The sequence below is a fragment of the Pteropus alecto genome, unplaced genomic scaffold, assembly GCF_000325575.1.
Source record: "Pteropus alecto unplaced genomic scaffold, ASM32557v1 scaffold68, whole genome shotgun sequence".
Lineage (NCBI taxonomy): Eukaryota > Metazoa > Chordata > Mammalia > Chiroptera > Pteropodidae > Pteropus > Pteropus alecto.
Window position 1 is genome coordinate 2,952,283 of NW_006441386.1, and position 14,766 is coordinate 2,967,048.

Genomic DNA, 14,766 nt, shown 5'->3' on the forward strand with positions numbered 1-14,766 from the left:
CAGAATTGTGAGCTATATAAAATAGTTGTTGTTTTAAGTCACTAAGTTTTGGGGTGGTTTGTTATATAACAAGAGCTAACTGATATTGCTCTCCTTTAATCCTCAATCACAGGATCCAGCTGTCTGCAGGCATTCTAAAATTGTTACCATTGACCTTCTCTCATGCCTTGGTCCCTATAGGGCATTCAACTGTAAGCAAGTGAGTGTCTCCCCGAAATAAAAACAACAGGAAAAAAAGAAGTCAGTGTTTGATGAGTAAGTGTCTGTTAGGGGAGGGGAAGGGATGGTGGAGATGAAAAGGGCTGTCAGAGGGAAAAGGAGGGGAGAGAAGAATCTCAAACCCAAGGCATGACTTGAGACAGCAGAGAAGCAGCATGTCTCACTGAATAACAAAAGCAAGCTCCCCTGCCCGCAGGGTCCCTCCTGCCAGCGGCAAAGAGAAGCAGTAAGAGCAGTGACCAAGAAGCAAGTGATCTGGCTAATTTTCATGGTCAGGCTGGGGGCCAGGTGAAAGGGAGTAGAAAGACCACAAAATGCATGTTGCAGAAGCACATCCCAAATCCTTGTCTGCTTTATCATCATAAGTAATTCTACACGGATAGGAAAAATAAAGGCTTGAGCATAAGGTTTCTATCTGTGCTGCACAGAAGCTGATTAAAAATGCTAACTACCATGATTGTCCAAGCACCAGACGCTCCCCAGAGACCCGTGCTCACAGATGGTGATTAGTTTGGGATGGCCAGAACATTCACCAGTACCATGTTGCCGTAACACCCACAGACTATCTGTCACACTCCCAGGAGGCCGTTAAAGGCTGTTTACTTCATACAGTTAACTTGAACCATAAGCTTCACAAGCCTCTTTGATACAATTTTAATCACTCTCCTCATAAACCCATAACACTCCCCAGCATGGATATGCATTTGCACACAGCACAACGCACAACTCCCCTTGGAATTTTGCAGCCAGCAACGCCCCCTTCTCAACCTGCCCTCCCTGAATGGATGCTGCCTCGCTACAGATATTTTCTAGGGTCCTCCTTGATTCACGCACTGGCATTCGTGCTTCCCGGTGTGGTAATATATCATGGCTCCCAGTGGAAATTGGGTGATAAAAGATCAATACCAGGACCTTGTAACAAATGTTCCAACGGTGAAACTGCAAGCTACTGTTTATCTTTTCCAGAACATATTTTTTCCCCCAAGCAAATTCTAATTTTCTAGACTGACCTCAGCTATCCTTTCGGATATTTATTTATTTGGAAAGCGAAAATAAGCGAGGTCCTGGACACCATTCTCGAACAGATACAAAGCCCCGTTTAACCACTGCCCCCTGAGCAGTCCAGGCGCTGGCACCTCCCCCTAGAAGGAGGACACCACTGTCCCCCTCCAAACGCGACCACAAGTCGACCCTCCATTCGGCAGGCTGGCGGCATGTTCTCCCTGGCAAAGCTTTGGGCACGGAAGCTGTGACATTTGGTGGCTACGCCAGCAGCAAGGACAGGCGGGGATGAAAGGCAGGAGCTCTTTCAAGTAATTTTATGTGAATTCCGTGTGATTTGACATTTCGTTTATAGGTAGGATTTGTCTGGTTTCTTGAGGCACCTTGCCATAGAAAGAGTAGAAGATCTGAATACAGAGGATTCAGCCTGGGCTTAAGTTCTGGATTCGACCCTTGGAAACTCTACGGCTCTGCCAGGTCTGAGCGGCTCTCCAGCCTTCTCGCTTTCTTCATTTTTGTAAAACGGGAGTAACTCTATCTGTTCTGCCTAGCTCCCAGGGTTGCTGCGCAAATCGAATGAGAAACTATTTATGAAGGGGCTTTGTAAACTGTGAAATATTTGTAAAAATTTTTAAAGTTTTTTTTTTTTTTAATTGCGTCTATACTGCTATTGCTAATTTTGGTTCTTAATTCCATTTTTCCAGCTAGGCGAAGACAGCATTTGCGGAGCACTGCAAGGCGGTTCAGTTTGCAGTGCTGGTATTTTCTAGGCTTTCTCATTTAGTGGTCAGCCCACGGAAAGGAGGTTCTTTGTGTGTTTGTGGTTGTTGGGTTTTGAGAGGCTTTGGGTTCTTTTGTAGCATGAGTCAGCAAGCACTGAACACAGCAAGCACTTGAAATGCTCCTCCACGAGAGTGTTGATGCCTGGCTGTAGTTTATGAATGAGATTACTATCAACAAATAAAGACTGTTTGGGGAGAAATTTCCCTGGTTGCTAGTGCCTCCTTTCTTTGCTTTGTCCACCTTGCTTTTCTATTCCTCTCTCTTTGTGCCCTGGGGCTCAAACATTCCTTTTCTAGATAACATGTTCTAGAGGACCACTTAAATTATTAATCTTTGTTCACCTTCCCAAATTGAGACCTTATTCTATACATGTCTTCGGTTTTAGGAGATAGAAGTGATTTGCATCTCTTTACTTGCATTTTTTACTTCTATTACAAAGGTAGGCTCATGCTCTGACCTCGTCCTCCCCACTTCAAACTCTTGAGAGGAGTCAAAACTTGTTTGTGGCAGTGCCTGCTCAGGATCCCCTGCAACTCTATCCTTTCTGCTAAAACCAGGGCTTCTAATTTCCTGTTGATTTTCATTTTCTGCCTCCCTCTAGACATCAGGCTTCCTTCTTCATTGGGAATCCTGACCCTTAGCCAATCTCTGCTTTGGGAACTTATCCCCCTGGACAGTTTACAATGCAACTGTAACTTCTCACCCTTTCACTACAGAGAAATCTATTTAACATTCTAGTAAAAAAAATTCTCAAATTTCAGTGAACTTCAGGCTCTCTTTAGGGAATTAATGGTCTATCTATATTATCCATCCTCTCAGTTTAAAACAATGTACTTAGAATAAGGCTAACTGAAGCAAATGTGTTAAGAGTGGTTCTAATTCCTCTAAATAGGGAAATATAAAACTCAGCCTGGAAATCTAACTCCAGGCCCTACTACCTACCCAATTTGTCTCCCAAGTCTAAATCTGATGTCACCGATAAAATAAAAGCTTTGCTCCTTGTCTCAGAAGGAAGAAAAATCTTGGAGAAAACAGCTACTGTTGGAGTCACAAGTTCGATCTTATCTCATTAATACTGACTCTTCCCCGCCACAGAAGACAACTTTAGGTTGCCATAACAACATCCCTGTAGAGTTTAAAACCCAGAAGCCCATTTCCACTGTTTATAGTTATGCTATTCATATAGTGTTCTCTCTCTCTCTCTCTCTTTTTTTTATATCCTCTTTTAACAAAGGAAAAAGTGGTATAAGGTATAGCAAAGTGAGAACTTTATTTCATTTAATTTGTACTACGGCCATGAGGTGAAGAGACAGTCTCTCTTCTTTGTGGGAATAGGTAGAGAAAGAATGCAAGTGGGGAAGGTTTTAGGATTTTATGAAATAAAAATCATGTTGATCTATACCTAAAATTGCCGAGTAAATAGTATAAGCAGTTATTACAGCCAAATGACTATGCTCTTGTAATACTGGGGAGATGGGTGGGGAGCTCTACAGAAAAAAGAGAGAGAGCAGTGAGGAGTTCTGGATAGGGATGGCTCATCACATTTGCTGGAGGGCTAGAGTGTTAATTTCCACCACTGAGCAGAAGCCTCAAACACGAGACCACTTCTAGTCAGCCCTGCAGCTCATTTCAGTGAGTTGATGATGTCTCTTGGCCTAGGTGCACAGTATTCCAGAGTGTGAAGACAGCTGCAGAGGCCACTAGAGATGCTGTAACCTTAATGGATTTCTGGAGAAGAGGAGACTAGAAAAATGGACATGTATCCATGGGAGCAAAGAATAACCCTAGAAACAATAGCTTAGCTAGCTTGGTTTCAATTCCAGGAATGATCTAAAACAGATTCTGAAAATATTTAGAACAGCAGGATAAATCGTAAAGGCAAGAAGCATTTGGAATCTATGTCTTGGGAAGAAACATCCCATTCAAGTCAATAAACATTTACCAAGTGTTGCTTGTATGTAAAACACAGTCCTAGGGTCCAGCGCTGACTGGTACGAGGGTGACCAAGACCGCTCAGTGGTTGGTGGTGTGTGAGGAGTGAGAAGGGAAGGCAGGAATTTCAAATTCACAAATCCAGCAGATGGAGGTTAAGTGCTATGAGATCTAGAAGGAAACGAGATTATAAGCCAGGGAGCGGGAGGAGATGGGTGGGCAGTCGTAGAGACATTCCAAGGATGGAAGCGACAAAACTGGGTGACTCATTAGATGTGGGAAATGAGCAAAAGCGAGAATTGTGTGGCTTGTGATCTTTTTCTCTGAGATGGGACGGAGAAGAGCAGCTATCTTAGGACGGGAAGTGAGGGGCGATGCACTAGACTCAGCACCCTCGTGTGCGGAGGCCAGGGGCAGCGTGGATTCCCTGCCAGCAGGAGATGTGGTGCGAGCAGCAGCCGGGGCCACCTGTCCAGAAGCTCGTGCACCTCACGTCTGAGATCCTTTTGTGTTTGGCCAGATGCCGCAAGTCCTCATTCCCTCACTCGAAGGCTGTCCTCTGGGCCACCACCCTCTGCGCTGTGGGCTCTACACAAGCATTAATCTCCACGAACTAGGTCTCTCCAACTTCTTCCACAGGAAAGACCATCAATCCCTTTTCTGATCTGTTTTAGACTCACTGAATTGCAATATTTTTGAGGTCATATTTACTATGCTGTGTTAAAAAAAAAATCAAGATTATTTTGATTTTCCTATGTTCTGAATGTTGCTTAGGACTAATTTGTTTTTTAAATATTGGGTATCAGTAAGTTTCAACAACACTGTGATTTTTCTTTGTTTCAAACCTATAATCTCCCTGATCTCTCTATCTTAACGAATTTTGAAGTGCTGTTCTTTTAAAGCCTTTTTCCTGGATGCTTCTCCCTATTCCTTCCATATTCACTTTAAAGTCTGATTGAGCAAATCAGCTGGTATCTGGGAAAAATACTCTATTTCCATTTTAATGTTAAATAATTCCTTCATAGTTCTCTTTGGAAATTTCTGAATTCAAGTGTATTTATTCATTCATTCATTCATTCAACAAATAAACATCAATTACCTTCAGTGGGTCAGGAAATATGCTAAATGATGAGCAAAAAAAAAAAGAAGAAAACTCAAAAACATGGCTTCTTCCTGCTCACCTGGAACTTACAGTCCTTGAAGAGAGAAGACCAAATAGATGAGGGATTACAACTCTGCTAAGTGTCCTGAAAAGGAATAGGAACTGCAAGAACCGACAGGAGAGGGGACACCCGTCCACCAGCTGAACGGCAGAGGAGCAGGATGAGGCGCCTCAGGAGGGAGGCAGGCCCCTTAAGACAGACGCTGTGTGACCACCGTTCAGGGAGCCATGGAAGAAATTCCCTGAAGAATGGGAAGCTGAAAAAATAACCTCAGGACCCTATCGATCTCTAAAATAGTGTGATTCTGTAAGTAGGACCAACCAAAAGGGAAGAGAACAGTGTGATTTATGAAACGCCTCCACCCTCACGCCAGCGCACTCATCGGCTCCTTCCCCACCTCGATTTCACCGGCCACCTGATACACACGTTCACCGCGCTCTCTATTTAAGATCTTATCAAGGTGTCCACATTGGGCTATAAACTACCGGAGAAAAGCCTCAAGGAGCGAGGAGTCTTGCAGACACCATATATTGAGCAATTCCTATTGATGTTAATCATTTATTTGAAAGGAAGAATAAAACATATTAACGGGGTTTCAGGGGATTACCCTTCCTATATTGATAACCCATTAACATTTAATGAACTGGAGTAACAGTCGAGGCAACTTGAAGCTGTCTGGAAAGCCAAGAAACAGGCTGCCTTTCACACAACTAACTCATAAAGTGCTTCCCTGATGCTTTTTGCTCTTCTGGGAGACCTGACCAACTCGTTCTCATTTGTGAGGAAGAAGTGGCCTCCAGGCTCAGGTCATTTCTTTTTGCCAGGGAGCTTAATGCAGCCCAGAGCTCTTCCACCAGTTAACATCAGCTCACAGGCCCTAATGAGAACAAGCTGGACATTTCCTGATGCTGATGAGACTCCTCAATCCCCAGGAGTCCAAGAGTCACTCTCACTTTTCATTCTGATTTCCCTCTCACACATACACCTGACCCACCATACGATGGAAACGGCATTCACCCAGGATAATGGACTTTCTAAGTGGGAGAGTCACAGCTTCCCCAGGCCTGTGGAAAATATGAAGAGGGCACTGGATCATCGCCACAGTTCCTTTCTGCTTAGTATTCTCTCTATACCTACCACAAGCTCTTCCTTACAGACTGTGATAGAAACTAGTGTCAACAGATAAATGGTCTTGGCATCTATGGGCAGAATGAATGACTCAGTAGTGACTATAAACTAAAATAGCAGATTTGTCTTCAAATGCAATTGGCTTGTTCGAACAACTTCATTGAGCAGATTAATTCATTTAATTTCTTAAGGGAACATTCTGGAGCTAGTTGATCATTTAATTTCTTAAGGGAACATTCTGGAGCCAGGTCTACCAAGAAATCATGTTGCTTAGAACCTTGTGAAGGAATTACAGAGGTTTTACTGCTGGCGGTGGGGTTTGGGGGGTGGGCAGCTAGGAAACTAGGCTGGAAACATCCCAGCCAACTGCTAGGGCAATGACTCACCATCTCCTTTCTGGAACCACACAGGTAATGCTTCCAGTGTAGACTCCTTCTTGACCTTTGAGTATTGCTCGAAGGATGCTAACGGTGCAGGGGAGGCAGTACTTCCCGGCCGTATGCTATAACTTGTCCTCCTGGGATCTACCCCGAACCAGAGTGGGGGCTGCACTGTGGCACGGACCCACTGAACTATGGCCCAGAACAACAGGGCTTGTCTAAGAACTTGTCTGAGTGCCAGAATAAACCCACAAATCGATTCCTGAAGGCAAGTCTGGATTTGCTTGCAAATATTCCTGAAGCTCCAGCTAGAGAGAGTTAGAATGGCCTTTCATTCAGATGGGATTCCAATTTTCACAATAAGATGTCAACTTTACCACCTGCACTTCTAATTTCTAAGGCATAAGGCTCTGCCCTGGACCAGCAAAGGAGAATACAAACACACCAGGCTCTTGTCAGAGAATACAATCTCAAACTGTCTGCTATTCAAGTCCTATCAAAAGCCCAGTTGAGAAAAGCAATATTTACAAAAGATTATTTGAAGGACAAGCAGTTCATCCATTCTTCAAAACACTCTAAATTCTCCATCCATGGATCGACCCTGACCACCTCACAGCTACACGCTATGGCCATATTACTTTAGCCCCATACAGAACTATTGTCAATGAATTGTACTTTAATGTCATTCCATTTGTTCTTATCAAAAAAGTTACTACTACAAGAAGCAGTCATATGAAATCTGTTACTGCATTTGAAGAAAACGTTCTTGGAATGCTGCTCGCTACATAAAATCCCATACGAGAAAGTTATCTTGGAAAGTAGCTTTAGAAGAAGCTTTGATTCTCAAAGAAGTGGTGGTCTCCTTTTCTGAGTAATGTTGTTGTGAATTTGAACTTGGTTGCCAGGCATCTCAATGTCAAATCTGAAGCTCAGTCATGGCAATTATATTGATCCTTAAGCTTTCTGTAACTGTGTTCTTCTTTTCTTGGTCACCATTTTCTCTACATTCACACCTACTTATTTGATGTATGTTTTTAATAAACTATTACAGAACTTTTATGGAACCAGGTAATGATGGTTCCATAAGTAGGCAAATAAAGAATGCTCTGGATATCTCTGTTCATCTAAACGCTGTGTCTATTGAGTTGGCCTTACTTGAGAGGCAATTCTCTTGGTAGTACTGGCTGTAGCCTAGCAATAATAATGCTAATAATCATAATCATACTCATAATTAAGCTATCACATATTCTGTATTTTCTATGTATCTAGGCACTGCTATAAGAATATTCCACAGGTTATTTTACTTCACCCTCTCAATTACCCTACAAGCTAGGCGCTATTGGCCTCACTTTACAGATGAAGAAACTGAGGGCTCTGAGAGGATAAGCAACTTGTCTATTATACACCTAGTAAAAGCAGAATCACACCCAGGTGTATATGAATCCAAGCTGTAGCAAGATATCCCCACTCTACCCGTCACGGGCCATTTAAAGGGAGAATGATAAAACTAAAATAAATGCTAGAGATCTGAGGTTGGTACTTGCCCACTTTTTTGCATCACAGTAAAACACTGCACCAAGGTCTGTCTACACGTGCCAACAACGGAACTTCTGATGTTCTAATCAAATCCACTGGACAAGTGATCTAGTAGCAGGTGGAAATGAAAGTGTTCTTTGTTTAGATATTATATTTTCACAAAAACTAAAAAACTAAAAGACCATTGACATAATCAAAACATGGAGTCTAAGTGCTTCTGAGTGATTCCCTGCAGGCACGCTGCAGGCAGCCCACAGCTGCGGGTGGCCTGGCTTCCTTGGGAAACACTGATCTGACCTCCAGAGATGCTCAGTCTCACATGGCACCCCTACTGCCACGAGGGGACCCTACCACGAGGGGACCATCACGGTGATGCGACTGGTATTCACGTTACATGGCAAGATGCAACCCCTGCCTTCGATACTTCCTCCTCTTTGCACTTCACACATTACATTCCTTTGTCATCACATCTCCACGAATCTTCAGAGTAAATGCGTAGGTGAGCTGATGGTCATGTGTACAAGAACGCTCATTTCAGAACTGGAGAATACACAGAGCCTGGGAGCTTGTTTTCCATGTAAGACGCAAGGGTGAAGGCTGGGGACATCTGTTCATTCATCCATTTACTGACCAAACATCTAGTGTCTAGTAGGCTTGGAAAGAGAGGAATACGCAGAACACATACATTCTGTCCTGAGAGCTTTCTCCAGGACTTGGGAACAGAATCCTCCATGGAAGAAGAGAACCAATGCAAAGCCACCTACATGACAAATGAAAGGTAGTACCATAAGGATGGTCTCTCTAATTGTAGAAGAATCACACGAGTGATCACGACGAACTGGGTTCAAGAAAGAAGGGTTCACTGAGAAAGGGGATTGCTGGAGTCCCTGGTTTGTTTAAATAGTAAATCCGATCTCTGAATTCCTTCTCAGTTTAACATTCATTCAGCATTCCAACAATCTTTATTAAGCCCTTAACTTGTACCAGACACCTAGGTACCTGGAAAAGAACAGTACGTAACAGACTAGGTCTCTGCCCTTGTATAGCTCACATACACATATTTAAAAAGTCGAAATAATCCCAGAAAATGAAAAGTACTGTGAAGGAAATAAGAAAGGGAAGGCTTTATTGGCTGGGAGAGGGCTCCTTTAACAGAGTAAATACCTCCTAGGTAGAGTAATCTAGGAAGTTATCATCGTGAATGTGATATCTAAACTGAGACCTGAATGAAAACATGAAGATGGTTTAGGAAGAGGTGTGGAAGAGCATTCCAGGTAGAAGAAACATCGAGAGAGAGAGAGACGGCAGAGGGGGAGAGAGAACGCACTTGATCGTATTTATTTTTTGGAAATATTATCTTAGATTAGGCAAAGATTACTTAGTTATGACACCAAAAGCATGTACCATAAAAGAAAACAACTGATAAGTTGGACTTCATCAAAACTGATAACTACTGTGCTTCAAAAGACACCATAGAAAAATGAAAAGACAAGTCATATACTGGGAGAAAATGTTTGCAAACCATGTATCTTATAAAGGATTGGTATCCATAATATACAAAGAACTAATTGAATCGTACACTTAGAATGGGTCAACTTTATGATCTATAAATTATAACTCAATAAAGTTTTAAAAACAGTACACTCAGCCAATAGCCTTTTCTTGGCAATTCAGATTCCCTACCCACTTTTATTCACCTTCCTCAGGGGCAGCTGGTGAATATACCTAATCAAGTTAAAGCTGGTCATAATAAGTAGAGTGACACAGCAGAATCTGCGAATGCTATTAACTTTCTGTGTCCTTATGCAAGTAACAACCTCTCTAAGTCTGGAATTTTCCCCTTCTATAAAACAGTGATAATATCTGTACTATTTATCTAAATGAGTTGTTGGGTGTAGCAAATGAGATGTGAAGCTATTCATAAAAGATTTTGTTTTTGCTGAGCTATTACGCCTACTCTTGAGCCCTGGGACTTATCTCAAAGTTAGTTTGCCATGGTTAACACTCTATTTATGTTCTCTATTAAATTCTAATTGGGTTTTACTGGCATTCAGACATAACTTCTATTCATTTTGTGATAGAATAATGGGTTTTAGGCACCACAGCTGGTCTAGGAAGAAAGAATGTGGCATCCGCTCACCGTTAATTCTATCCAACACATTTTAAAGGATGCAGCACCAGCTTCAAGTCTCAGAGGGGCTCTTTCTTTCAAAGATGAGACTTTTGCATCAAAAAAACATTAGTCCTGTACTTTCAAGAGTGGTTGAATCCAACTAACCTGAAACTTTCCTTGAACTAGAGTCTGTCATGGCATGTCCTTGAATATCAGAGTTTCCAATGACTTAGTTGACAATATTTTTATTTGATATTGGAGGTTCATGACTATTTTTGACTGGGAAAGATACAGACTGGATGTAAAAGAAAAAGCCAACAGGGTTAGTAAAGGCTTTTAGTGTTTGTGTGTGTGTGTGTGTGTGTGTGTGTGCGCGCGCGGGGAGGGAGTCTGTGAGTGGTAACTATGTATAAACGATAGACATGACCTTTCCATAGTGCTCCTTCGTCCCATTCTGGTCACATAATTTAGCAGAATTATGAAATAAACAATAAAACCCTCTCATCTTTACTTAATTTTCACCTAACTTCTCCCTGACCCACCTTACCCCACCCCCCATTCTGTATTTCAATCGTGCAAATCCTTTTAATAGAAACAAGGAAGCAATTAAGGGTATTGGCAATTCAAGTATTTTATCAGCATTTTGCAGAGAAGATATCTTCCCCAAATGGGTATATCTTTGTTTAACAAATAAGACATTTACTCCATTCATTTCCTGCTTTTCCTTTCCCCCATTTATCTATTTTTCGGTACTGATCTATGACTTTAAGAGTTTGAGAAGGTGAGCGATTTCTGTCATTAACTTTACTGGATGCAGGTCATATGCAAGATGCCCAGCAACACAGTGTTCCAGGTGGTTCTCCGGTGGATTCTCTATCAAATTCTGTCAACCCCACCTGGGTTTCTTCCTGAGACACCAGGTATTACAATGATGGCTGGGATTTGTGAGCTAAATTCAGGTATGAGTCCACTCATCTGATACCACCAAACCACTATACCAATTTCTAAAATTCATTTTTGCCTTGTCTCTGGCATTCTACATCAATCAGTTACATAGAGAGTCCTCCTGGGGACTTTACCTAGAGTTGGGTACTTTACAGAGCTCAGCATGTACAGAAGAAAGACTCCTGCTCAAGGCCTGAGAGGATCTAGATTCTCTTTTGAGCTGTTACAAACCCGCTGAGTAAACAAATCCCATACTCAGTAAGGCTGTGTGATGGAGCGCATGCGTCCAGGGATCCAGGCACGAGGACTGGGTTTGTTCTTACAGCCACCGCTCATTACCAGTGTGGTCTGGACCTCAGTTTCCTCGCCTATACACAGAATTGCACTTAATTACCTCTAAGGTCTCTTAGAGCTTATATAATTCTCTAGCTCCTCACATACAAATCCTCCACATTTTTTTCCCATTTTAATCACAAAAGTAATATATGATCAAACAATATAAAAATATTAGGTCAAACCATATGAAATTGCTCATATTTAACCATTTTTGATCAACAAAAATGGCAATTTTACATGGTTCGACTTAGCATACAGTAATGTCAGTGGAAGTCTCCCCTTGTTGCTCACACCACTCTGGTTTATATTAATAGCTTGTATTTGCATAGCGCTTTAAAAGTCTAAAAGTGCTTTCATGTATATTATCTATATGCAACAAACATTTTCTGAGGGCCCTCCAGGCGCCTGGGCTTCCTAATACAATTCCTCATTTAACGCTCGCAACAACTGGGGAAGGTGGGTTTTCTGATCCACGGGGAAATAAAAAAGTTCAGGACAGTGGGAGGAAGTAGCCAAGGTCACATGGCAGGTAGGTGGCCGCTGAGATTCACACTCAGTCCAGATTCCAAAGTTCCTTTCTTAGCCTCTCCTTTCATTAGTCTGAGCAAGTCTAATGTCTTTCTCTTATCCTAAGAACCTTTAAAATTGTAATACTTTCATATTTTTGATGGGCAAAAAGAGGATGTTTCGGGTCCACACTAATTTTCCCCTTCTTTGCTTATAGTACCATGCCTGAAATTGAAAATGGCAGATCTCTCCCCAGATTCTGCTGGAGAAGCAAGGTGCAGGTGTGTGGGAGGAGGAGGGGGGCTCCTTTTATCTGCAAAGACTTTTACTGAGGAGAAAAAAAGCACATCTTATAGGTAAAAAACTCTGTTGCTTGGCTTGAAGCTAAGCCCTACAACATACATTACTGTCTTTCTGTTCAATCAGTGTTCTGCTACAAGAATCAGTTACATTCAATCATCTGAAAGAGCTATTAAAATGCTGATAAAAAATTCATAAAGTAACACACAGTAATGAATCAGGAGAATTCAGTAAAGTGAGACCTACCCTTAGAGCAGGGCAAAAATGAAGGTGAACGATCGTTTGGGCCCAGCGGCCATGAAATACCCTTTTGGAAGATGAATAATTCTGTTTAGGGCTGATAAGTTGAACTAATTTATAATGCTGTTTTAGGTCCACTGCTGAAATATTTCAAATCCCTCAACTTTAAAATGCATTGCCTGTCAGAAACTGGTCTCTTAACAGTTTCCTCTTAACATTTTTCAAAATGTAACCTAGACCAATTTGCATGATTTAATGCTTATTGTATTATACTGTGCAAGATTTAAAATGGGAAATAATTTTTTTTTTTTAAAGAGAGAGAGGAGAGACAGGGAGAGGCAGACAAGGTGGCATGAAGGGAACAAGCACGGGCCAAAGAGAGAATTAAGACCTGTCTGTGCTTGGCAGAATGTCCCACTGGGACAGGGGAAATCTATCTAACTGGACATCGAGCACCCAACAAATTTCTAACCTGGGGAGTAGACTTGGGTGGCCAACAGATGGTGGAAACCACCCTAAGATATGAAAGCAAATTTGTGAATCATTAGATGGCAGACTGAAGCACTCCCCTGAACCCTCAGCACCGCTCCCATCCCCTTCCCACATAGTCCCCAGGAACCTCTGCAAGTCCTCCTTGGGACTCACTGCCATGGTTTGGGTCATGTCCTCATTATTTCACTCCTGGATTCTTGCAAAAGCCTCTTAATTGGAATCACTTTCTTTAGTCTCTCTTCTAAATCCATCCTCCATTTTGCGCTATATTGTTCTTTCTTAAGAAAATCTGGCCATGTTATTAATTTTAATAGCCCTCGATGGCTCCCATTGAACTCTTGAACTCCTGAGCATCACCTACAAGACCATACTATAGCTTCCAACTTACTTACCTATTGGTTTACATTTTTTACTACTTCACTAAAAGAATAAAGGAAACGCTGAATGATTATAAAGAACATAACTGAAAAAAAATGAATACTCAGAGTATATAGAAAACTAAATGTCAATACCAAAAAAGACAACCAACCTAATTTAAAAATGAGCAAAATACATCAATATGTTGAATAGCGTATAAACATGTAAAATGATACTCAATTTCACTAGTAATTGGGAAAATCTAAATAATAACAGTGAGATAGTATTTTATACCCACCAGCTAGGCAAACATTAAACTGCCTATTGACATTAAGTGCTTGGCAAGACATGAGGAAAGGAACTAAATACACTTTCAGGGTGCGGAAATGGATTCAGCTCCTGTAGGGAGCAACCAGCAATAAGCAGGAAACATGAAGGTGCCCACACCTCAGGGCCCAGCCAACGCGATGCTTGATATAAAGAAACCTTGGTTCACTGTGCAATTCTTCATTATGCTAAAAATGGGAGGCGATCTAAGTATCCATCAATAAGAGAATTAATAAAGTATGGTTTACCCATATGAAATAATACATAGCAGTTAAAATGAACTGGCGCTGTACCTATATAAATCTATACCTATATAACCATCCTAAGCATAACGTATAGCTAAAACAAGTAATGTTCAAAAGGATACGAGTGGAGGACATAATTTATGTAAAGTTTAAAAATTGCGAAAACAAAATCTATACAGTGTTTATTCAGAGGAAAAAATAGATGACCTCTATGGTGATAGTGTCTCCTTTTAACAAGGGGTAGGCCCGCACTAAAACACTTTCCAAGGAGCAAAAGATAGATTACAGCAACCATGTAAGAGTGGGTTACCTCATTACTGTGGTTTACTTGGGGGCCGGGGGATAAAAACATGCCTCCTGGGCTGGGCAGACTCAACCCGCCCGGCCGCCGCCACCCCCCACAATTACACTCTCACTCTCATGATGGAACGCCCTTTGATTGTACACAGGCTTTTGCTGTCTTTAGTTATAGGAAACAATTGTGCTTCTTATGAAGCCTGCGGCTTCTGGGGCTGTGATCTCCATTTACTCATTTAGGAGACTGTGGATCTGATCAGAAATTGCCACTTTGGTCGACAAACCACTACAGCCCAGAGGTTTTATAAATCTTGATTAATTGTTTCAATGTTTTGTTATGAAGGGTTTCCTTCATGTTGTGTTACTTAAACATTTTTACAAAACCCAAGTTGTCAAATGGAGGCAAAAACCCCACATAGCATGTGATAATAAGGCTGTTATGGTGAAGGGCTCACTAATCCTGT